At 38.8% G+C, this 24639-nt stretch overlaps 1 pseudogene; it reads left to right on the forward strand.

Moving 5' to 3' along the window:
- LOC142845993 (vomeronasal type-2 receptor 116-like) overlaps positions 1 to 17333 on the forward strand; it is a 43602-nt pseudogene extending 26269 nt beyond the window's left edge.
- Positions 17334 to 24639: the final 7306 nt, after the last annotated feature.

Genomic DNA, 24639 nt, shown 5'->3' on the forward strand with positions numbered 1-24639 from the left:
CTCAGAATTAAAGTGCTGAGTGCCGCTCCTACCTGGTAGCCCCAGAGCTAGCACAAAATGGTACGCCCTCCATTTTGAAATTTTCCTGACTCAGCTTCAGCTGCAAAAGCCTGCAGCTCATTAAGAGGTCCTGCCACAAAACACTTAAACAGTGTTGATGAAAAGCTGAACACATGCTTTTCGGTTTTCAGCCGTAGCAGGAAAAAAGCTGTGCCGTTTAAAAATGCCGGCTTTCTGGGCCATCCTGCCAGGGCAAACTCTGACTGTTTGAGGCAGGAGGGCCGGCTACCGAGAGAGGACTTGAGTGTTGTCTGTTGTAGCTCTCTGGCTGGCAGGGACCTTGAAATGCCAGTTGTGGCTATAAACATGGCTGCAGCCTGTACATCAGCCATGAGGCTGAAAAGCTAAGGAATGGGCTACATCTAGCCGTCAAAGCCACGCCTTTAGTCCTACTGAGTGAGATTGCTTGGTAAACTAAAGACTCAGGTGGTCAAAAAACAGAGATATACAGTAAAGAGAGATTCAAAGACAGAGAAAATTTCTGAATGGTTTAAAGTGTGTTAAAAATATACGCAAGCTAAAAGTTAAAGTTCTTAAAGTAAAAAAGAAAAGGAAGAGAGTTGTTGTGTGTACACACCTTTAATCCCAACACTTGGGAGGCAGAGGGAGATAGACCTCTGTGAGTTCAAGGTGTGGTAGCACACGCCTTTAATCCCAGTGCCTAGAAGGCAGAGACGAACAGATCTCTGTGAGTTCAAGGTGTAGTAGCAAACACCTTTAATCCCAATGCCTGGGAGGCAGAGACAGGCGGATCTCTGAGAGTTCAAAGACAGCCTGGTCTACAGGTCAAAGATATATGCTCAAAAAGCAAAAAGTTAATTTAGGAATGTCTCAGCTTAGATTCTTAAGCGCCTAATGATTTAAAGGCGTAAATCAAAAGTGCTCCTGGATAGTAAAAAATTGCAGATTCACAATAGGACAGATTCAGACCACTGAATGAGTCACACTGTTGGATGAATGTACGTAGGCTTGGGACAGAGAAGAAAAAGAATATAGAGAATAAAGTTAATGGTTAAAAAAAAAAAAAGGTAAAGTCTTTAAAGAGACAGAATAAAGTAAAGTGATAGAGTAAAAATAAGCCGCGTAAAGATGAAAAATTCACAGAGAGTCTGGATTCTTTGTATTATTGTGTTTTCTTTAAAATTTTTGACTGTGAAGGAGCTAAGTACAGAGAGACATTTCATTATATGGGCTGCCAAGTGGAACCAGAATGGATATAAGGGTATTACGATTTCAGAATTTGGGTCTAAGGATATGATGCTTTGGAGAGAGTCTTCTTTTGTTTTCACAGAGGATGAGACTCTATGGATTTCTTCTATTCCGATTTGGTATGATGGACCACGTCCTCCTGAAGGGTTGCTGTGAACATCTTCAGAAAATTGCCTTGCTCAACTGCCAACTGAGATAAACCTGGCACACAGGTTACACCCTAAAATCATTAACGACGCCCCCATTCAGCAGGAAGCAGTTTGGAGAGAAAAAACTGCGCCCATGTTCCCAAATATAGTTTATAAATGTTCTTTTACATTTAAAGGGGGATATGATATAGACATGAATAATTTGCATTAGTATAGATTTTGCTTTATTGATAGAGATTTACGGTCAATTTTGTTATATGTATAAATGTTTCTGATGTAACTTTTACTTGATAACTGTTTTGTTATATGTAATTTTGCTATGTTAAGGTTAAAGCCTTCCTTTTTTTGTTTAAACAGAAAAAGGGGAAGTGATGTGGGAGTGTCATATATCAATCTGTTGATTTCATTGTTTAAGCAATAAAGAAACTGTTAGGCCCATTGGATAGGCCCACCCTTAGGTGGGAGGAGTAAACAGAACAGAAGGCTGGGAGGAAGAGGAAGTGAGGTCAGACTCCGCAGCTCTCCTCGCCGGAGCAGACACCTCAGAGAGACGCCATGCTACCTGCTCCAGGGAAGACGCACACCATGCCCCAGCTCCGACCCAGGATGGACTTAGGCTAGAATCTTCCCGGTAAGCGCACCTAGGGGCGCTACACAGATGATTAGAAATGGGCTAGTCCAGGTGTGAGAATTAGCCTAGAAGAGAATGGGCCAAGCAGTGTTTAAATGAATACAGTTTGTGTGTAATTATTTCGGGGCATAAGCTAGCCGAGCCGAGCCGGCAGCTGGGGTGTTGGGGGACGCAACCCTGCCGCCGCTCATATTACAACATTTCAGCATCTAATGAAATGATCATATGGTTTTTTTCTTTCAGTTTATTTATATGATGGATTACATTGATAGATTTTCATATGTTGAACCAGCCCTTCCTCTCTAGGATGAAGCCTACTTGATCATAATGTATAATATTTTTGATGTGTTCTTGGATTCGGTTTGCCAGTATTTTATTGAGAATTTTTGCATCGCTGTTCATGAGTGAGATTGGTATGTAATTCTCTTTCTTGGTTGAGTCTTTGCATGGTTTTGGTATCAGGGTAACTGTAGCTTCATAAAAGGAGTTTGGCAGTGACTCTTCTGTTTCTATTATATGAAACACATTAAGGAGTATAGGTATTAGTTCTTCTTGGAAGTTCTGGTAGAATTCAACATTGAAACCATCTGGTTCTGGGCTTTCTTTGGTAGGGAGGTTTTTGATAACAGCTTCTAATTCCTCACGACCTACAGGTCTATTTAAATTGTTCACCTGGTCTTGATTTAATTTTGGTATATGGTACTTATCTAAAAAAAAATGTCAGTTTCTTTCACATTTTTCAATTTTGTGGCATACAGGCTTTTGTAGTAAGATCTAATGATTCTTCGAATTCTTCTGTGTCTGTGCTTAGTTCCCCTTTTTCATTTCTAATCTTGTTAATTTGCAGGATCTCTCTCTGCCTTTTGAGTAGTTTGGATAGGGGTTTGTCAATCTTGTTGATTTTCTCCAAGACACAGCTTTTTGTTTCATTGATTCTTTGGATTGTTTTCTGTGTTTCTAAACTGAATGCTAGGAGAGAGGAGGTGGAGTGAGGAGAAGCTATGGAGCCAACCCTGGAAACAGACATGCTGGGACCTTGCCCATAGGCCATGAGTCTCGTGATTAAAATATAAAATAATGGTGAGTTCCCAAGAGATCAGCCCCAATGTCTCAGTGTGTGGGTGCACCCCTCAGGTCCTGACTTCCTTGCTCGTGTTCTCCCTCCTTCTGCTCCTCATTTGGACCATGGAAGCACAGTCCGGTGCTCCAATGTGGGTCTCTCTCTCTATCTCCTTCGATCGGCAGATGAAGATTCTATGATGATATGCAAGATATTCGTCAGTATGACTATAGGGTAGGGCCACTTCAGGCTTCCTCTTCTCAACTGCCCTAGGAACTAGCTGGGGACATCTCCCTGGACACCTGGGAACCCCTCTAGGGTCAAGTCTCTTGCCAACTCTAAAATTGGCTCCCTTAATTAAGATATATACTTCCCTGCTCCCATATCTACCCTTCCTTTATCGCAACCATCCCATTCCCCCAAGTTCTTCCCATCCTCCCCTTCTCACTTTTCTCTCCCCATCTCCCCTTTCCCCCATCCCACCCCACCCCCCATTCCCAGTTTTTGGCCAGCTGGACTGGGTCTTAAAAAGCATGGGATAAAACCGGACTCTCTGAACATGGCAGACAATGAGGGCTGCTGAGAAGCCAAGAACTATGGCACTGGGTTTTGATCCTACTGCATGTACTGGCTTTGTGGGAGCCTAGGCTGTTTGGGTGCTTACCTTCCTAGACTTGGGTGTAGGGGGGAGGACCTTAGACTTCCCACAAGGCAGGGAACCCTGACTGCTCTTCGGGCTGGAGAGGGAGGGGGAAAAGAGCGGGGGAGGGGGAGAGAAATGGGAGGCAGAGGCGGGGAGGAAGCAGAAATTTTTAATAATAAAAAAGTGAAAAATAAAAAATATATAAAATAATGGAAATGTGTTAAATTAAGATATAAAAGACAATTTTTCCTAATATGTATATAAAGTGTCCTTTTCCTTATCTTCTGATTGACTTTAGTTTGATAACTATTTTGTTAGATATTTGGATAGCTACACCCACTTACTTCTTAGTTCTATTTGATTGGAAAACCTTTTCCCACCCCTTTATTCTGAAGTAATATCTGTCTTTGAGCCTGAGATGTATTTCTTGTATATAGCAGAAGGTTGGATCCTGTTTTTGTATCCATTCTCTTAGGCTATGTTTTTTTTAAAAAAATATGTGAATTGAGTCCATTGATATTAAGTGATATTAATGACCAGCAGTTGTTAATTTTGTTTATTTTTTAGGTAGTAGTGTTTGTGTGTATCCATTCTTTCAGTTATGCTGGGAGGAGGTTATCAGTTGCCTGTGTTTTTGTGAGTGCAGTTATCTTTCCTGGGTTGGGGTTCTCCTTTTAGTACTTTCTGTAGGGCTGGGTTTGTGGATACATATTGTTTAAATCTGTTTTTCTTATGGAATATCTTGTTTTTTCCATCAATGGTGACTGAAAGATTTTCTGGGTATAGCAGTCTGGGCTTACATCCATGGTCTCTTTGTGTCTGTAGCACTTCTATCCAGGACTTCCTGGCTTTCATGATTTCTATCGAGAAATGAAGTATAATTCTGATAGGTTTACCTTGTTACTTGACCTTTTCCCTTGCAGCTCTTAATTTTTCTTTATACTGTATTTTTGTGTTTTGATTATTATATGGTGAAGGGACTATTTTTTTTAATCCAGTCTATTTGGCATTCTGTAAGCTTCTTGTACATTCATAAGGATGCCATTCTTTAGTTGGGTAAGTTTTTTTCTATGGTTTTGTTCAATATATTTTCTGTACCTTTGAGCTGGATTTCTTCTCTTTCTTCTACCCCTATTATTCTTAGGTTAGGTCTTTTCATGGTGTCCCAGATTTCCTGGATGTTTTGTGTTACAAATTTGTTGTATTTAACAATTTCTTTGACCAATGAGTCTGTTTTCTTTATATATCTTCAGCACCTGAAATTTTTCTTCTATCTCTTGTATTCTGTTGGTTATACTTGTCTCTGTAGCTCCTGTTTGTTTACCCAGATTTTTGATATCCAGAATTCCCTCAGTTTGTGTGTTCTTTATTATCTCTATTTTTGTCTTCAAGTCTTGAACTGTTTGCTTTACTTGTTTGATTGTTTTGGGGGGGGGTTTCTTTGAGGGATTTATTAATTTATTTCAATTTTTGTTTGTCTTTTCTTACATTTCTTTAAGGAGTTCTTTATTCCTCTTTAAAGGTCTCCATCATTTTAAAAAATTATATTTAAAGTCATTTTCTTCTGATTATTCTGGGTTTGGATGATTAAGTCTTCCTGTTGTGTCACTACTGTGTTGTGATGTTGCCATGTTGCTTTTTAGGTTGTTGGAGGAATTCTTGCATTGGCACCTATCCATCTCTTCCTTCAGTTGATGTAAGGAGTGTCTTTGCATCTTGATTGGATCCTTGCAGTGGCTGTCTGAGCATTTGGGAGTTTTTCTTAGTCTGTTTTCTTTTGTCAATGTCATCTCAAAGAAGCTCTGAGGTCTCTATAAGTCTGTTCTTGTGGTCTTCTCTCCTGTTTTACTCTCTTGGTGCTCTCTCTTGGTTCTCTCAGTGTTGTAGCAAGCTCTTGGTCCTCTTAGTATTGAAGCAAACTCTGAGCTCATAGGCAGGGTGTCTCTAGTAGCTTGGTGGGTCTAGTGGATGGGGTTGGGTTTTCAGGGAGTTTACTACAGGAAACTACCTGCTGGCTGGCTTGGAAAGGCTGGGAGTTGGGGAAGGGGCCTGGAGATTTGTCCCACTGTGGAGGTCCTAGGGAGTGGGTTGTCCCACCATGTGGCTGTTCACTAACCTCTCAAGTCCCCTCAGTATTGGAGTAAGCTGTGTTTCAGAGTTCCACTGTGGTTGCAGGAGGATTAGGGGGGTTGGGGGCAGGGTAGGGTTAGTAGTTTGTAGGGGCCGCTGGCTGGGTTTCAGTTTTAGGGGTGCCTACCTACAAGAAACTCCATGCTGGCTGGCTAGAAAAGTCTGGGGAGTTGGTGGAGGGCCCAGGTATTTGTTCCACTGTTGAGGTCCTAGAGAGTGGGGTCACCAGCTGCATGGCTGTTGACTGACCTCTTATGATTGGAGCAATCTGTGTTCCTAATCATATTCTGCTATATTCATATATTGATGAATTATACAGTTGTCATCAGAGAGGCTTTCTTCATCTAGCAACTGATGGGAGCATAGGCTTTGATCCACAGCCAAACCCTGAGGAAGACAGGGAGGAAGTATGAGCCAGAGAGGTGGGAAAAAATCATGAGAACATGGCTTATAAAATAAACCAAGAAGGGCTTATGGGGGCTCACAGAGTCTGAAGTGGCAACCATGGAGCATTCATGAATCTGAGGTAGATCCTTTGCATATTTGTTATGGTTATTAGCTTTGTGCTCTTGTGAAATTCCTAACAGTGAAAGTTAGGGGTGTCTCTGACTCATTTGCCTGCTCTTGGGACCCTTTTCCTCCTACTGGACTATCTCCTCCAGCCCTGATATGAGGTTTTCTTCCTAGTCTTACTGTAATTTGTTAGGTCATATTCGGTGGATATCACAGGGAGGTCAGCTACTTGTTTGTTTGAAGGGAAATGGAGGAGGAGGATGTCTGGCAGAAAAGGGAGGTAAGGGGAAGGAACTGGGAGAATTGAAGGCAGGGCAAACTGTGGTAGGGATGTAATGTATGAGAGAAGAATAAAATTTCAAAAATCACAAAAACACCTACCACAAAGAGAGAATTCAAATATGTTTTTATTTTCTCCAAGTATATATACCCTGCGTTATAATTCAGTGGTGATTAAGCTTTTTTTTCATTTATTTTCCCCCGAAGCCAAGGGTGATGATTTCTTAAAATCCTGCCTAATACCTTTACTTACTAAATATGATGGATGATGAATAATAAAAACTTCAATTTTATGTGGTTTCTGTTTCTATTCTATTTTCATCTCAAGGAGTTTATTTTTTCTTAGAAATACACACCAAATGATATTCATTTATATTTTATATCTCATAGTTTTTCTTCAGGGATTTATTAAGTTATGTGTTCTCAAGATGCTTTTGTGTTTTTGTTTATTTGTTGTTCTTGTTTTGTTTGCTTTGATGTTTGTTATTATCCCTGGAGAGGTCATTATTTATTTAATGACAAAAAGAACAACTAAACTCAGAGAGTTAGGCCCCAACTTGTTCAGAGATACTACTGTTCATTGTATTGAATTAAACTTATACATCCAGCTTGAATTTGATTTTATTTTCCAAAGTTTTATATTTAATAAAACTAAAAACAGAAATTTTAAAAAGGATATAAAAGCTAGCCAATAGGAAGCTAGATTTAATAGACCAAGCCTTGATTTAATTAATACAGTTTCAGTGTGGTTATTTAGGGAGTCTGGGTGGCCAGGAAATGAACAAGTGGCCTCCTACTACAACTAAATTTTGTTAGACAAACTGACAATTGCCAGGTTTTCTTTCACTTACTTTTTATCTTGGTGCTTGTTATTGAGAGCTACTATCTATTAACAAGATTGTTATTTTCAAAAATATCATAATATATTAGCTATCCATAGGCTGCCATTTGCCCTACATTCTTGATACCTATGTTAAATTTACTTTATGCATCAAGAATTTAAACTATACAAAACTTTCCCAAACACTTCAGTTATTTGTCTTCACTCTGGTACCAGCTTCATAAAATAATACATCTTTTTTAGCTGCACCCTTTTCTAAAAGACAAGCAGTTTACTAATCATGCTGGAGAACAAGTGAATTTGAATGAGAAAATGAAACTGAATGCAGAGTATGACATTCTCAACTATTGGAACTTTCCAGAAGGTCTAGGACTTAAAGTAAAAGTTGGACAGTTTTCCCCATATGGTCCACTTGGTCAACAATTATCTTTATCTGAGGACATGATAGAATGGGCCACAGGAATTACAGAGGTGAGTTGGGTATAATTATAATACAATTAACTACACATAGTAAAACAAATCTTGATAAGGACCTCCTAACCAAAATCTATTTACAATGGACCTTCTTATAAAGAAAAGAGTAATTTCTTCTAATAAAGTCTCATTTCAGGGAAGAGTCCATTCCCAAGAATCTCAATGTTATTTTTGTAGAACTTTTATGTCATATTTCTTTGTTTGAAAACTTTCTATTTTATTGGTCTTTTGCTTTATGTGTGTTTGTTTCATTGGGGTTTTCTGTTTTCAGTTTTGTTTCCTTGTTTTGTAAACATAGAGAAAGAAAGGGCATAGAGTTGAACAAAGGGTGAGATAGGGAGATTTAAGAGGAATTGAAGGAAGAAAGATACATGATCAGAATATTTTCTGTGAATACGTCTTTTAATGTTTTATACTAAACTATATATATTTTAATCTTTTCTTTTGCCTTGCAGTTTTGTGATTTTTTATGTACTGATATTTTTAAGTTTTCTATATAAATTTAAAAAATATTACTGGATATTAAAAATATAAATATATGAAATAGTATATGTTGTTTTTTAGGACCCATATAAAATTAAGGATACTACTATTTCTGTGAAGAATGAAATAGGAATTTTAAATTGGTATTGCATTGATTCTGTAAATAGTTTTTGGTAGAATGGTCATTTCCACAATATTACTTCTATCAATCCTTGAGCATGGGATGTCCTAATATCTTTATGAGGAAATTCAATTACAATAACAAATACAGAGATTTGACAGAAATATTCATGTTAACTTGAAGTAGAAGACACTTTTGTATTTTCTTTTTTTCCTAACATGGTTCAGAGACAGCATCATTAGAGTACTGATTGGAGAAGATATACTTCGCAGATTTTAGAGCTAAGGGTGTCCATCATTCCTTCAATAGTAAATTGAGGAAGGAATTGGAGAAATGGAAATGGAGAGTAAAGTAGGAATAAGAAGCACAGTGCATGGTTTAGGGCCACGAATGATAGTCGAGGAAATATTTCATAGCGGTTCACCAAAGCAGCGGTAGGGGTGATTTCTGCTCGGGCAATGGTTTCCAGGATGCCAGGCAGGAATCTCAGCTTCAAGCTTCTCTGCCTCATTTCAGCTCCCATCTGCTCACCCAGTTTTTCTCCGCCCATCAATCCACTCACGGCTAGCAAACGGGGTTGACATGTTCCAGCTGCTGTTTTCTAGTGTCCATGACCAACTGCCCCTCATTGACGGCTACTTTTGTCCTTGACCTGGTGCAAGCAAGATGGTGAAGCAGCACTAGCTTGACTGTTCCTTTGGGAACAAAAGCGCCATGTAGGCTTATTTTATTTTCCTTTAATTCTTTCTCTGCTAAAAGTAGAGTCTATTTGGTTTTAACTGTGATTCTTGTAACTCTTGTCTTTCACTGACTCTCACAGAGGCAGCTTTTGATCCATTATCATACCCAACAATCCCTTGAACCATGTATGTGCTTTTTAAACTCTATACTTCTAATTTAAGAAAGAGAATTTTTTATATACCATATGTAATGAGATCATGTTCATTTACCAATATGCACCTAAATGCTCACACATTTCATATGAAAATATGTACAACATCTGTTGGGGGTTGTCATTACTGACAGATCTTTAGGTTGAATTTGGTGGTTTCTGGGACTTGTTTAGCTATTACTTTTGACTGAGAAGGCACTATGGTGTGCTTTGTGACAGTAGAAGACATTCACCTCATGACAGCAACATTAGAGGTAGGATGAGTCCATTGTCTCAACACACCTTCCAATGGCAAGCCTCCAATCACTAACTTTCTCACCTTTTAAAAAACATTTTGTTTTTATTTTTTTTACTATTTATATGAATGTGAAGGAAGGGATTATCTTATCTGCATGTCAAGTGCAGGTGCCTATGGATGCCAAAAGAGGCTGTTGGATTCCCTGTAGCTGGAGTTACAGGCAATTTTGACCCATGCAATGTGAGTCTGGGAATCAAATTCATGACCTCTGCAAGAGCATCCCATGCTGTTAATACTGAACCATTTCTCCACCCCAATACTTCTCCACTTACAGGCTTCAGCATGTCTCAGCAGCATCATAGGCTGAAGGTCATCACTGTTAAGGCAGTGTGTATGTCCAAGCTACAGCAACATCCATCCAATTGGTTGTTTATGGATACAACAACTATGTTCACTAATGTTCCAGTTCTATGAATAATGTGCTCAGTATAGTAGTAAGTGAAAATATGAATTATAACTTGCTCACTGATTTTCCTAAGACTCCCCAGTCTATCTGCAGTGAAAGTTGTAGTCCTGGATTCAGAAAATCCCTCCCAGAAGGAAATGTGGCTTGTTGTTTTGACTGCACTCTGTGTCCAGAGAATGAGATTTCCAATGAGACTGGTAAGTGTGTTTTATGGAAAAATTCTCTACTTCTAACTAATAGCATTTTTATGAAGTGTCTCACATTTGTACTTCCAACTCTTTACACACTGAGCCATCTCCCTAGCCTAAGATATTAAGCAAAGTGTAGTGATATACACCTTTTACACTCAGGAGACAGAGGCAGACCAATATCTGTGAGGTTATAACCAATTACTCAGGAGGCTGAGACAGGAGGTTTATTGCAAGTTCAAGGCCATCCTAGGTATCAAAAGGGATCTCATTTCAAATAGAAGTCAGGGAAAGTTTTAAAAAAATTTACAGTAACTCAAAAAAAAAAGAATGGATAATGGGGCATGATATAGAATGTTAGCAGGAATCCAGTGAGAACCAGTTAACTTTCATTAATATATACTGTATTGTTAAGACAACTGATTTCTTCAATATTTAATTACTGATTAATACCTTTAAGTGTTCAAATGCATGAATATAAATGATGTGATGCTGAGGTTAATCACCTCTATAATGAAAACTTTTTAGAGACAGGGTCTCTCTTGTAGATGGAACAGCGGGCCACTTCCCGCCGCCCAGCTCCCAGTCACCAGCTAGCTTTACCCAAAATAATTACATGGAAACTGTATTCTTTTAAACACTGCTGGGCCCATTAATTCTAGCCTCTTATTGGCTAACTCATATATCTTGATTAACCCATTTTTATTAATTTGTGTAGCACCACGAGGTGGTGGCTTACTGGGAAGGATCTTAACCTGCGTCCATCTTGGAGAGGAGAGCTATAGTGTCTGCCTCATTGCCTTCTTCCCAGCATTCTGTTCTGTCTACTCTGCCTACCTAATTTTCTGTCCTATCAAAGGGCCAAGGCAGTTTCTTTATTAACCAATGAAGGTAACACATAGACAGATGACCCTCCTCCATCACTCTCTATGTAATCCTGGCTGTCCTGCAACTCACTATGTAGATCAAGCTGCCCCTAAATTTCTAAAGATCCACTGCCTCTGTCTTCCAAGTACCAGAACTAAAGAAAGACATATGCCACTTTGCCTGGCCTATAATGGTAAACTCTTTAAATTCACTTTTTAAATAAAAAGTGTAATCATCTTTCTGGGAATTAAACTAAGGTTGTGGGCTTGGTGGCAGGCACCTTTTTTTCAGCAAGCCACCTTGAAGGCTCTCTAATGTATTTTTTTAAAGTCTTTGATTAGTGGAGTTGGGCATTTAGCTCAATTGGTAGAGTGCTTGCCTAGGTTTCAACTCCAGCACTGTATATGCTGTATTTGGTGACACACACCTAATTCCAGCACTTGAGAGAAGGAGAAAAGAGGATCAGAAGACCAAGGTCATCCTCAGAAACATAGTAAACACAACAGACTATCTCAAAATAAAGTATTTTGTTAGTGTATATTTGGTGTAGAATATAATGGGTTTTTTGAATATTTGTTCACATATAACATACAGTGTGACTATATTTACATCCACATCCTACCTTGTCCCCCTCCTTCCTTCTAGAAGTTCTTCTTCTGGCCAAGTAGTTCACCTCCGTGTGTGTGTGTGTGTGTGTGTGTGTGTGTGTGTGTGTGTGTGTGTATGTGTGTGTGTGTATGTGTGTGTGTGTGTGTGCATGTAAAATCTAGACTGCAATAATGAATCATGCAATAATTGTCTTTGGAAACCTGATTTATTTATTTCATTACATAAGATACAACCATACATAATTCTAGTTCTGGGGGATGTGATGCCCTCTGAAGACACCAACTATACACATGGTACAAGCAAAACCCCCATACATATAAAATAGATAAACCTAAAGAAAAATTAAATAATAATAAAACATAAAATGTATTTTTGTATAATTGTGTTATAAAGGGCACACAAGTCTAGCTCACTGCTCTATTGATCTGAGGAGACACTGTGATCACAACAACTCTTATAAAGAAAGCATTTTAGTTGGGGCCTGTTTACATTTTCAGAGGTTTACCCCATTATAACCATGGCAGGAAACATGGTAACACACCAGCAGACATGGTGCAGGCAGAGTAGCTGAGGGCTCTACATCCGAATCTGCAGAAAGCAGGAAGAGAGCCACTGGGATTGGCTTTTGCTTTTGAAAGCTCACAATCCATCCCCAGTGACATACTTCCTCCAACAAAGCCATACCTACTCCACAAGGGCACTCCTCCTAATCTTTTTCAAGTAGTACTCCTCTCTGATGACTAAGCATTCAAGACTATGAGGTCATTCTTTTTCAAACCACCACATTCCACTCCCTGCCTTCCTGTAGGGTTGGAGCCATATTATAATGTAAAATGCCTTTAGTCTAATTTTAAAAGTCCCCATAATATCAACGTCTAGTGCGTTGGGGTCCCTGGGTAAGGGTCTCATGCAAATCAGGACACAGGGGATGCAAAGTGTGAACAACTGCATAATAAGCTTTATTTTGTATGGCCTTTTATGCAGACTAAAAAGCATTGCCTCAACTCTGAAACCCCCCTTTTACTCATGTACATGATCATGAGAAACTCTTACCTCTCCTTGCAAGATTCAATACCTCAATTAATAACAGTAATAAAAAGTACATGGAGAAGAAGTACATAGAAACAAGGCAAAAAGTATACAAAAGCAAAGCACTCCTTTGTAACTGATAGAGCGTGAAGAACTGAGCTCAAAGGCCACTTCCTTATCCAGGGTACAGATTCTGACAGAACGTTTGAGAAATGGGCAGAAAAAGTTTGCTTTCATCTGTGCTTGGTTTGCCAAGCAATCGTTTCCCAACTTTGTCTTATCTGTCCCAGGAGGAGCCTGAACTCTAAGCCAGTTCTGTGTCTCCACACCATAATCTATAACATTCTTAATACTGTTTACAAGCCCAAAGTTTACTCTCTTCTGAGACTCATGCAATCTCTTTAACTGTAACCCATGTAAAAATTAAAATAAAAAACAGGTCACATACTTCCAACATACAATCGCACAGAATGTACATTACCATTTCAAAAGAGAGGAAAGGAAGCATACTGAGGAAATACTAGACCAAAGAAAGACCAAAAGTCAACAGAGTCAACTCTAAATTCTTCATCTCCATATCTGATGTCAAAACACTTTTCAGCACTCTAACTCCTTCCAGCTTTGTTAACTGCAACACACCTGTCTCTCTCTCTCTTTGGCTGATTCCACACCCAGTCTGCAACTTTCCTCGGCAGGTATCTTATAACTCTGGCATCTCCAACATCTTTGGGTCTCCAACAAATCTAGACTTCACCTTTACAACTTCATACAATGGCCTTTCTGGGCTTCCATGCATACCCCTGACACACACCTAATCTCACCAGCATTCCTTAGCTGTGGAGGGAGGTACCACACAAGGATATATCTCTTTCATATATCCTTGACTCTAAAAGTCAGAACCATGTATTCAAAGCTGACAAGTTCTACTATTTGCTAGGCCTGAACATGGCCCCTACTTCCATTACATTTGTACTAGTTTTCTGTTGTTATGGTTTCCTTCACTGCTTAAGCTTTTCTTTCATTTCTTTTCAAAAGTTGGAAGACTTTCTGGGTGGGGTCTTCCCGGGGTCACAACTCCCATTATTAATTTTAGCATGGGGCTTTCTTTAAATGTTTATCTCTGTCTTAGTTAGAGTCTCTATTGCTGTGAAGAGACATCATGACCATGGCAACTCTTATAAAAGAAAATACTTAACTGGTGCTGGCTCATTGTTCAGAGGCTTAGTCCACTGTCATCATGATGGGAAACATGGTAGCACACAGGCATACATAGTGCTACAGAGGTAGCTGAGTTCTACATCTGGATCTGCAGGCAGCAAGAAAAGAACTGAGTGAGACATACTGAGACCTCAGAGCCCACCCCCTAGTTACACACTTCTTCCAATCAAGCCATACCCATTCCAACAAGGCCAAACCTCCTAATAGGGACCTATGGACCTATGGAGGGGACATTTTTATTCAAACCACCTCCATCCCCTTGAGTACTATATTTAGCTTGTTTACACTTCATGGTGCGCTTTTTTCCTCAAAGTGTACATATTGTACTTTTCCTTGTTCATCTTGCTCCTTTTTATTATAGATCTACGTAAGGGTGACCACTAATAACCATGTAACACAATCACTTTTAGGTGGTCTTGAAATCTCCTCTTCCAGTGTCATTAATCTAAAACTCTTCAATTTAACATCAGGCAGATTTTTGGGCAAGAGCAGAAAATAGCCACATACTTCTACAAAATACAAGAAAAATTTCTAAGCTATTTATTAATATTCTCCTCTGAAACCTCTTGAGACATCAAATCTACACTGCTCACATCACCACAGTCTTCCATGCTCCTATTAGGATGCCCACTAAGCCCCACTTAAATCATCCAACCACTCTTCTAATCCTCCAACAAACATCATGGTCAGTCCTATGACAGAAAAAAAAAAACACACTCCTGGTATCATCATCTGTCTTAGTCATTGTTCTAATGCTGTGAATCAACACCATAACCACAGCAACTCTTATAAAAGAAACCACTTAATTAAGACTTGCTTATAGGCTCAGAAGTTTAGTCCATTATCATCATGGCTAGAAACAGGGCAGCATGAAGTTGGACATTGTGCTGGAAGCATAGCTGAGAGTTCAACATCTGGATCTGCAGGCAGTAGGAAGAGAACCATTTGGCCTGGCTTGGATTTTGAAACTTCAAAACCTACCCCCAGTGACACACTTCCTCCAACAAGATCACATGTCCTAATCCTTCCCAAGTAGTGCCACTCCCTAGCATCTAAGTATCCAAATGTTTGTGGCCTTTGAGGGTCATTATTACTCAAACCACCCCAATACACATGGCATGCATGTGGAAATAGAAGACCACTGTAGGAGATCATCTGTAACTGCAACTCCAGGGGATCTTAGGCTATCTGTATCATTTGCACAAACCCACACACATGCACACATACACAAAACTAAAATTTTTAAATCTACTTAATAAAAATTAATCTTTAAAAACAATCCAATATCCAATGTTTATATTTGAAGTTAATTCCTTCCGACAAATTTTATGATAACACCTTTAAACTCCTTTGTTTGTTGCCAGAAAAGATGTCACAAAGGCCAGGGTATGCCCTAACTTGCCAAGTAGCTGAGTCTGGCTTTGTACTCCTATTCCTCCTGATTCTACCTCCCAAATGCAAGAGCTACAGACATGTGGCAAACTGTTAAAATGCAATATTTACTTATTTAAAACACCTTCAGATAGAAGAAAAACAATCAGAGAAGTCAGTTCACTGGGTAGCTCCATTTGAACCCCATATCTGAGAATACCACTACAAAGAAAGGACTTGAGAAGACCCGTCTTACCTCACTAAACTTATTTTTCAAAATCAAGAGTGTGGTGTGTGTGTGTGTGTGTGTGTGTGTGTGTGCGTGTGTGTGTGTGTGTGTGTCCAGGAGTGTGGGTGTGCACGTGTCATGGTGCACAGATGGAATTGGAGTCAGTCATCACCCTCCCTCTGCCTGAGATCACGTTTCTTCACAGATGCATCAGCCAGGCCAGATGCCCCACGAGCTCCTGGAAAATATTGTCTAACTCTCATCTTATAGCAGGGGTGCACTGGGATTATAGAGGCTTGTGCTACAGCATCCAGCTTTTATGTGGACCCTGGGAATCCAAACTCAAATGATCAGGCTTAGGCAGCAAGCTGTTTATCCAGTGAATCAGCTCTCCCCAGCCCAGGAAATATTTTACATGAATGCAATATTGTGATCAAATTGAAGTTGGATATTGTAAGTAAGTATGTAAGTTTCTGAAAAGTGGAAAATAATAACATCAGAATATTCAAAACAACACACAATTGAATTAAGAGGAGAAACTGTAGCTTTGTTCATGTCACATTGCAGGAAATACACGGTAAGTCACGTTATTCCCCATAAAGCATTCTTTCGTTTGGTGTCTGAAGTAACAAGGGATGTCTGTTAGGCTAAACTACTCAAGTGAGTGGTTAAAGAGGACAAAAGAAAACTAACCTGAAATAACAAATATACATGCTTTCACCAGATGCGGATCAGTGTGTGAAGTGTCTAGATCATCAATATGCCAACACAGACCGAAACCATTGCCTCCAGAAATCTACGACCTTCCTGGACTATGACGATCCCCTGGGGAGAGGGCTGTCATGCATAGCCTTGTACTTCTCTGCACTGTCAGCTCTCGTTCTTGGGATCTTTCTGAAGCAGCAAGACACGCCCATCGTGAAGGCAAATAACCGCACTCTCAGCTACATCCTGCTCATCACCCTTAACTGCTGTTTTCTCTGCTCTTTTCTCTTCATTGGCCACCCCAACACAACCACTTGCATCCTGCAGCAGACCACATTTGGAGTGTTGTTCACTGTGGCTGTTTCCACTGTTTAGCCAAAACTATCACTGTGGTTCTGGCCTACAAGGTCACTGCCCCAGGAAGAAGAATCGGGTGGTTGTTGGTAACACGGGCACCTAACTTCATTGTTCCCATCTGCACAAGATTATCTTGTGTGGGGTCTGGCTGGGAAAATCTTCCCCCTTCATTGACCCAGATGCACACTCTGAACGTGAACACATTATCATCCTGTGCAACAAGGGCTCAGTCACTGCTTTCTACTGTGTGCTGGGATATCTGGGAGCTCTGGCCTTAGGAAGCTTCACTGTGGCTTTCCTGGCCAGAAACCTACCTGACACCTTCAATGAAGCCAAGTTCCTGACATTCAGCATGCTGGTGTTCTGCAGTGTCTGGGTCACCTTCCTCCCTGTCTACCACAGCACCAAAGGGAAGGTCATGGTGGCTGTGGAGGTCTTCTCCATCTTGGCATCCAGCGCAGGGCTCCTAGGTTGTATCTTTGCCCCCAAGTGCTACATCATTTTGTTCAGACCACAGATGAACTCTATTCAGGGTCTCAGGAACAAAATACATTATAGGTACAAGGCTTAATAAATTTAGTATTAACTTTCAAGTTAGCACATGAAGGAGATTTCATTATTACATTTTCATACATATATTTGTTCCTATTCATCTGTCTCACAAACTGATACTGCATCCCCTCTATTGACCTCTTCCTGTTTCTTCCTTATCTTAAAACAATCCTCATTTTTACACTCATGTCTGTGTGTTTCTTTACTCCCCGCCCCTTCCCACCTTCCATACTTCCACTCCTTTCTTGGAATCCTTCCACTTTAAGAATGAAGGAAGAAAGAGAGAGAGAGAGAGAGAGAGAGAGAGAGAGAGAGAGAGAGAGAGAGAATGCCAGCCCCCCTTGTGGTATTTATACTTATGACTATGGCTTAGGTGACCAAATAAACAGTTTCGGTTCCAAAATTTTTCTTTTAAATGTTATGGCTTTACTCTTATTTAAGGCTGAAGAAATGCCACTGTGAATATGCTTCATATTTACTTTATCCACTCACCTGCTTATGGATATCTGCATGCTTCTTTTATTACTAAAACTAAAGTACAGCAATAATTGTGGATGTCCAATTATCTCTGTAGATGCCTTCTGGGTCTATATATCTAGGAGTTGTATGATGGATTGAATGGTACTTCTCTTTGTAATTTTGTTACTAACTTCTACTCTGCTTTCTACAGTGGTACAAATATCCTACTAAACATGTAACAAAATTGATTAAGGAAAAAATAGGGTGTGGGATCAGCTTTCTAAGAAGACCTGTGAACTTGTGGTGCTGACTATCCCTATGATCTAAGCCGCTGCTGAAATTCACCACCACCACTTCTTCAAAATCCAGGAGAGACGTACAAACTTACACATGTGTGACTATAACCACAAAATATAAGAAACATAACAAAGAAAGACAACATAATTTTCTGAAAAAGTTCAACTGGTGAACTCAACATTCTGAAATAGGTAAATGATCAGAACTTTTCAGAAGTTTTCTTGAAAAAAAAAAACAAAAGATCAAAGACCTGAACGAGGATATCCATAGGCAGATTTATTCCATACATACCTTCAATACCTATAAAGAAAGTCATTAATACAGAGGAAAATGGCAGCAAGACAAAGGAAAACTATAACAGGAAGAACAGGCTGTTTGTTCTGGGTGCCCTGCTAGTTTGACCCCCAAAATAATCACACAGAAATTGTATTAATTAAATCACTGCCTGGCCCATTATCTCTAGCCTCTATTGGCTAACTCTTACATCTTAGTTTAACCCATTTCCATTAATCTGTATTACCATGAGGTCATGGCTTACCTGGAAAGATTTAACATGTCTGACTTGGTAGCTCCATGGCAGCTCTCTCTCTCTGCTTTCTTCCTCCCAGAATTCAGTTCTGTCTTCTCTGCCTACCTAAGTTCTGCCCTATCAGGCCAAGCAGTTTCTTTATTAATTAACCAATGAAAGCAACACACAAACAGAAGTACCTCATATACCAGAAAACAATCAGCAGCATGAGAGAAAACTTCAACAATGACACTGAGATGAGGAGGGACAACAAAAGTATTGAAAATGAAAAAATAAATTAAAAAAAGCAGAGTGGGAAGCATGAACAATGGACTCAAAGAAGCAAAAGAAAGACTTCCAGATGGAGAAGGATGAAAATATAATAATGCAGATACCAAGAATCGAAAAATAAAGGAGCATGACCACAATGTCCATGAGAGATCAAACCCAAGAACCCACAGGACTAGAAGGAGTAACATAAACCCAAATGGTGCAGGATATTCATTCAACAATATTACAGCAAAAAAAAACCAAGCCTAGAAACCATTCAGACATTCAAACACAAAACACATTTAGAACCCCAAACAGACATGACCAGAGAACAACCTTCCCATGGCATAGGACAGTCAAGATGTCAAAAATACATAGCAAAGAAACAATATTAAATGCTGTCAAGGAAAAAACACCAAATCACCTACAAAAGCAAATAACAGAGTAATATTAGCAAACTAAAAGCCAGAAAGTTATGAAATGGTATCTTTCAAGTCCCAAAAGCAGATTAATTGCCAGTCAGGACTACTATGCCAGGCAAGTGATCTTCTAAATTTGAGAAAAAAGAAGGACATTTCAAGGTAAACACAACTGAGGGAGTTCAGTAACACCACGCCAGCACTGCAAAGGACACTAAAAGAATACTATATGCAGTGGAAGATATTTCAATCACTAATTCAGAGGAAAGAATAGATTTCATGTTCAGACAAGCTGAACAAAGGTGAGCTGGAAGGAGTCCATTATATCCAACAACATAAACCAGATATGAATGTGGGATGGCATAAAGAACAGACAATAACCAAACTGACAGGAAAAAACAGAAATTAATAGCTATTTCTCATCAATAATTTCTGTGTAATGGACTCAACTCACCAATAATGTTACAGACCAGATGGATGGATTAAAAATGTAAAAGGAAGCTGGGTGGTGGTGGTGCACACCTTTAATTCCAGCACTCGGGAGGCAGAGGCAGGGGGATCTCTGTGAGTTCAAGACCAGCCTGGTCTACAAGAGCTAGTTCCAGGACAGGCTCCAAAACCACAGAGAAACCCTGTCTCAAAAAACAAAAAAAATGTAAAAGGAATATGGAGAATGGTGTAAAGTTACTGCTTGACAGGGGTTGGGAAGGAGGAAGTACAACTAAGAAGAACGTAGAGGACTGGGGGCTGTGAAATGACTCTATATGGTATTTCAGTGGTGAACACAGGTGGAAACCCACTGAAAGTAAGATACAAAATAGGAACCTAGTTTGGTGTGACGATGAACACATGTATTTGTGGCATTTTGGAGACTGATGGGAGGGCAAGTTTAAGGGTAATCTGGGATACAGATAAAATCCTGAATTAAAAAAGAATAAGATGGAAAATATGAACACTAATGTGAAGTGTAGACTTTGGGTGAGGATGTGTCATTGTGGATTATAACAAATACACCACTGTGATGGAGGATGTTGACAGTGGGAGAGGCTTACACTTGATAGGGAAAGGGAACAATGAAACCTCTGTGCCTTCCTCTCAGTGTTCTAGTAAACATCAAGCTCTAAAGAATCCTTATAAAATAAAAATAAAATCTATTCATATATTTAAGAAAAAATGAAATTCAACTCTATAGTGTCTTCAAGAAACACACCTCATTGATAAAATCAAAAGATAGAAGATATTCTATCAAGAGCATTAAAACCAACCACACCAAATGTTGGAACTCCAACTTCATAAAATAAACATTAAATGGAAAAACAAGTCCTCATATGATATTAGTAGTGAATTCAATACCAAACTAGATAGGTCATCCAAACTAAGTCAACAAAGATGTGCCAGAGTTAAACTATGTCATAGATTAGATGGACTTAGCATATTCCTACAGAATATTCCATCCAATCAATATTAACCATTATATTTGGCTATATACATTCTTCTTAGCAGGGAATGATACCACCCAGAGTGGGCAGGTCTTCTCACTTCAATTAACCTAATCAAAATACTCCCTTACAGGTATGCCTAGAGGCCCATCTTTCAGTTGACTCTATAGCTCAACAAGCTGACAATGGAGGTTAACCATCACAACTAATCCCATTTTTAGAATCCAGCATTACTCTGTACTAAGGATATTAGTAAGGGCAGTATGTTTTTTAAAGTTTGTTGGTCCCATTTTTGTTTTTACATTTACATAAAAAGTAATGGGTTTATTGCAGCATCTTCATACCCTGAGTATTCTTATTAAATCACTCATTACTCATCCTTTCCACATTTTGTATGCAGTCTCCTTCTGGTTGATTCTCTTTTCCCTTCTGTTTCCATGTCATATGCATTACATTCTTCATCTCTTTTAAGATCATTTCCTTCTCTCTTATGATTCCTTATATTTTCATGACCTATAAACATATAAATGCAAACACATACATATGAACAAATATTTATAATTTAAAATCTAAGTTTTTGCTTTTCTAGGTTGGTTCTCCTTCACAGGCTGGCTTCAAAATGCTGTAAAATAATCTTTTTGTACATAATATGTTTCATTATAATTGGTTTAAGAAAAAGTTGAATTTTCAGTACAGAGAAAATGCTAGGAAGAGGAATGGCAGAGTTGTGAGGAAACACCAGGGATGCACAATAAGCAGCATGGGCTTCACAAAGTAAAGGTAACCAAGCCACAATAATGAACATTCATTAAAAGATATGGGTTAATTTAAGTTATAAGAACTAATTAAAATAAACACGTCTAAGCTATCAGCCAAGATTTCATAATTAATAAGAAGTCTCCGTGCCATGATATGGGAACTGGCTGGTAGGACAGAGGAAGATTTGCAGCATATGGCACCCAATGTGGGGCCATATATCTACATAAGGCCAGAAATAGCTTTCCAGAGAGAGAGAATAAGAGAGATAGAGAGAGAAAGAGAGAGAACTTGCAAACATGATCTCCTGGAAGCCATGGTCTCTCAGATAGGCTCAGCACTAGTGGTTTACAGAGGCATGCCTCTTTTAAGAGGCTCTGCTACTAAGCACTTGAATGGGGTCCATGAGCATCAGGCAGCGCTCTACTTGGTGGCATGAGACTAGGAAGAAATGCTTACAGCAGCGTGGACCCAGAAACTTCCCAATGTTGGGACAGTAAACATGGCTCTGGTCAGTACCTCCACAATTAGGCTAGAATCTCATAAAACTCAGTAGGTGGAGCTAGCTACCAGCACACCATGAGTGAAGCTACATTCTAAGATTTTTCTCCTGCAGACAGAAAAGGTTACATATAGGCATTAAACAAGTTCAGATGGAAAATAACCTCTAAACAAGATGCGGTGTCTTTAAAAATGTTTGTAGACATAAGGAAAAAATGGTTTAGACACTTATAAAAAATAAGTAATTTAAAAATAATAGAGAAAATTCTTTAAAGAAAGAATAAGTCACATAGAGATATGAAATACGCAGGGGAGTCTGATCCTGTATTATTATTATTGTTACTGTGCAGTCTAAATTTTTTATTGCTTATAAGTAAATGACATCTGCTGCAAGACAGGACCATGAAAGGAATTTCTGAAATAAACAAGTCTGGAAACATTAAGAATGCCTTAACTCTAAAATTAAAATCAAAAAAGTCTTGCTTTGGGGAAGAGGTTATGATTTTGTTTCTACAGAAAATAAAAGGCTATGGATTTGCTTAAGTTTGATAGATGTCAAATTTGATAGGCGAAGACCCCCTGAAAGTCTGCTTACATATTTAAAGAAATAAACTTAAAATAACTACAAGATAGTTAACGTATACTTTACGTGCTTGAACAAACAATGAAGACACATCTTTGGCAGGTTTATATACAATACACAGCCCATCCTTGTGTTAATACAGTTATGTATGTTACCTTACAAAGTTTGTGTTCTTAAAGCAAGGGGATAAGACACCAATGAAAATGGATGATCCAGGTGATCCAACCTCTCCAAGTGCCTCTGTTGCAATTTGCTCAGAATTCTGCATCCAGAACAGCCTCAAGGCTGATGGCTGAGATGGTCCAGCCTCACAGACTATTCTAACCAGGATTTGACCATTATCCTATTTTCTCATTCCCCAAAGATGCCATTACCTACAGGCAACAAAAAGCAGTTTAGAGAACACAATGCCTACATTCCTAAGAGGTGGAGTGGGTGTTTTTGGTCATTTGTTGGGCTATGGATATTTGTCATCACTTGGAGGGTTACAAATTGTTACTGGTTTTAGTCATAGAGGAAGTTAAATGAAGGAGATTAGATTCAAGTATCTCTTTCTGAAGGGAAAAGGGGAAGTATAATATAAAAATGATGGGATAAAAGGGTGCATTATTGAGTTTTCTTTTAAACTACCACTGCCTCAAATATTTTACATTGGTATAAATTTCTGTATATTGATATAAATTTAAGGCTATTTTTGTTTTACTGAATTAAGTTTCCATTATTGTTTGGGGTATTGTTCTTATACAGCTTATTAAATGTAATGTATAACTAAGAAATGCAGATTAGTAGTCATCTATAATAATCAAACTTGTAGTCATATTGGGTATATTTTCAAGGTTAAGCCTATACATTTAGATAGATGGTTTTCAAACACTTCAAAGATTTACAGAATATCGCATTTAAGATTGAATAACTTGAGGCTTTTCAGGATAGTGAGACATGTCTGCTCCTAGCAGCACCAACTTACTTAAGAAAATATACTGGGCATTGAAGAAATCCTTTCTGGAGTTTCATTTCATTGTGGCAAGGTTAGCCACTGGGCTAAGAAACTGTTCTTGCCTTGACTCCTGACAGTATGCTGTAAATACTGCATAAGCAGGTCACAAAGGAAAAAGACTGCCAAACTTTGCCAATATAAAGGAGGACAGTCCTTAAAAGTTCCTGCTACATAGAAAAGTCTGTCAGATATTCTGGGGCTGTAGGGTAAAGATAGATGCCCCAACATTGAAGAGGATCTTGAGTGACTGTCCAGACAGCCAGAAGTCTCGAATTCTATAGGTCTGAAAGCAGCTTGCACTGCACTTCCTGTTTACTAAGATTCTAGTATATCCTGCTGGGGTCTTTGATGGAATTGAAGAATAGTTCAGTTTTCCTTAGTTATAATAGAAGATAAATTAGTACAAAACTTTAAACTCATCAAGAGAGGATAGATAAGAAGTACTTTCTCTAAATTTGCCAAATACAAAAGAACTGGACGTTTTAAATATAATTCTTATAGGATAATTGTTCTTCCTGTATAGAGTTTTATTTTTTAAAAGTTAATACCTTGCTTTTCTATTTCGATAATACCTGATAACTGTTCTTATTGTATATAGCTTTACTATGTTAGAGTTAAATTTTTTTCCTTTTTATTTAGATGAAAAGGGGGAAATGCTGTAAAATAGTCTTTTATGTACTTTTAATATGTGTCACTGATTTGTTTGATAAAAAGATGAATGGTCAATAACTAGTTAGAACTTTCAGGACAGTGAGAATGCTAGGGAGAAGAAGAGCAGAGTTGAGAGGAGACACCATTGATGCAAAGCAAGCAGCATGGGCTTCACAAAGTATAGGTAATTACCATGTAAAGAAATGTAGATTAAAAGATATGGTTAATTTAAGTTATAATAACTAGGTAGAACAAATCTAAGCTATTTGCCTAGCTTTCATAATTAATAAGAAGTCTCTTTGTCAATATCTGAGAGCTTAGTGGCTGTTCAGATAAAGACTCACAACATCAAACCTATGATCCCTCAAATTCTGTTGAAGCTGTTTCTCTCTTCAACATACCTCTTTCTTCCTTCTCAAATGCCCCTGCCTACCCTTTTCCAGGT

Source organism: Microtus pennsylvanicus, chromosome 1 (genome assembly GCF_037038515.1).
Source record: "Microtus pennsylvanicus isolate mMicPen1 chromosome 1, mMicPen1.hap1, whole genome shotgun sequence".
In the NCBI taxonomy this organism is placed as follows: domain Eukaryota; kingdom Metazoa; phylum Chordata; class Mammalia; order Rodentia; family Cricetidae; genus Microtus; species Microtus pennsylvanicus.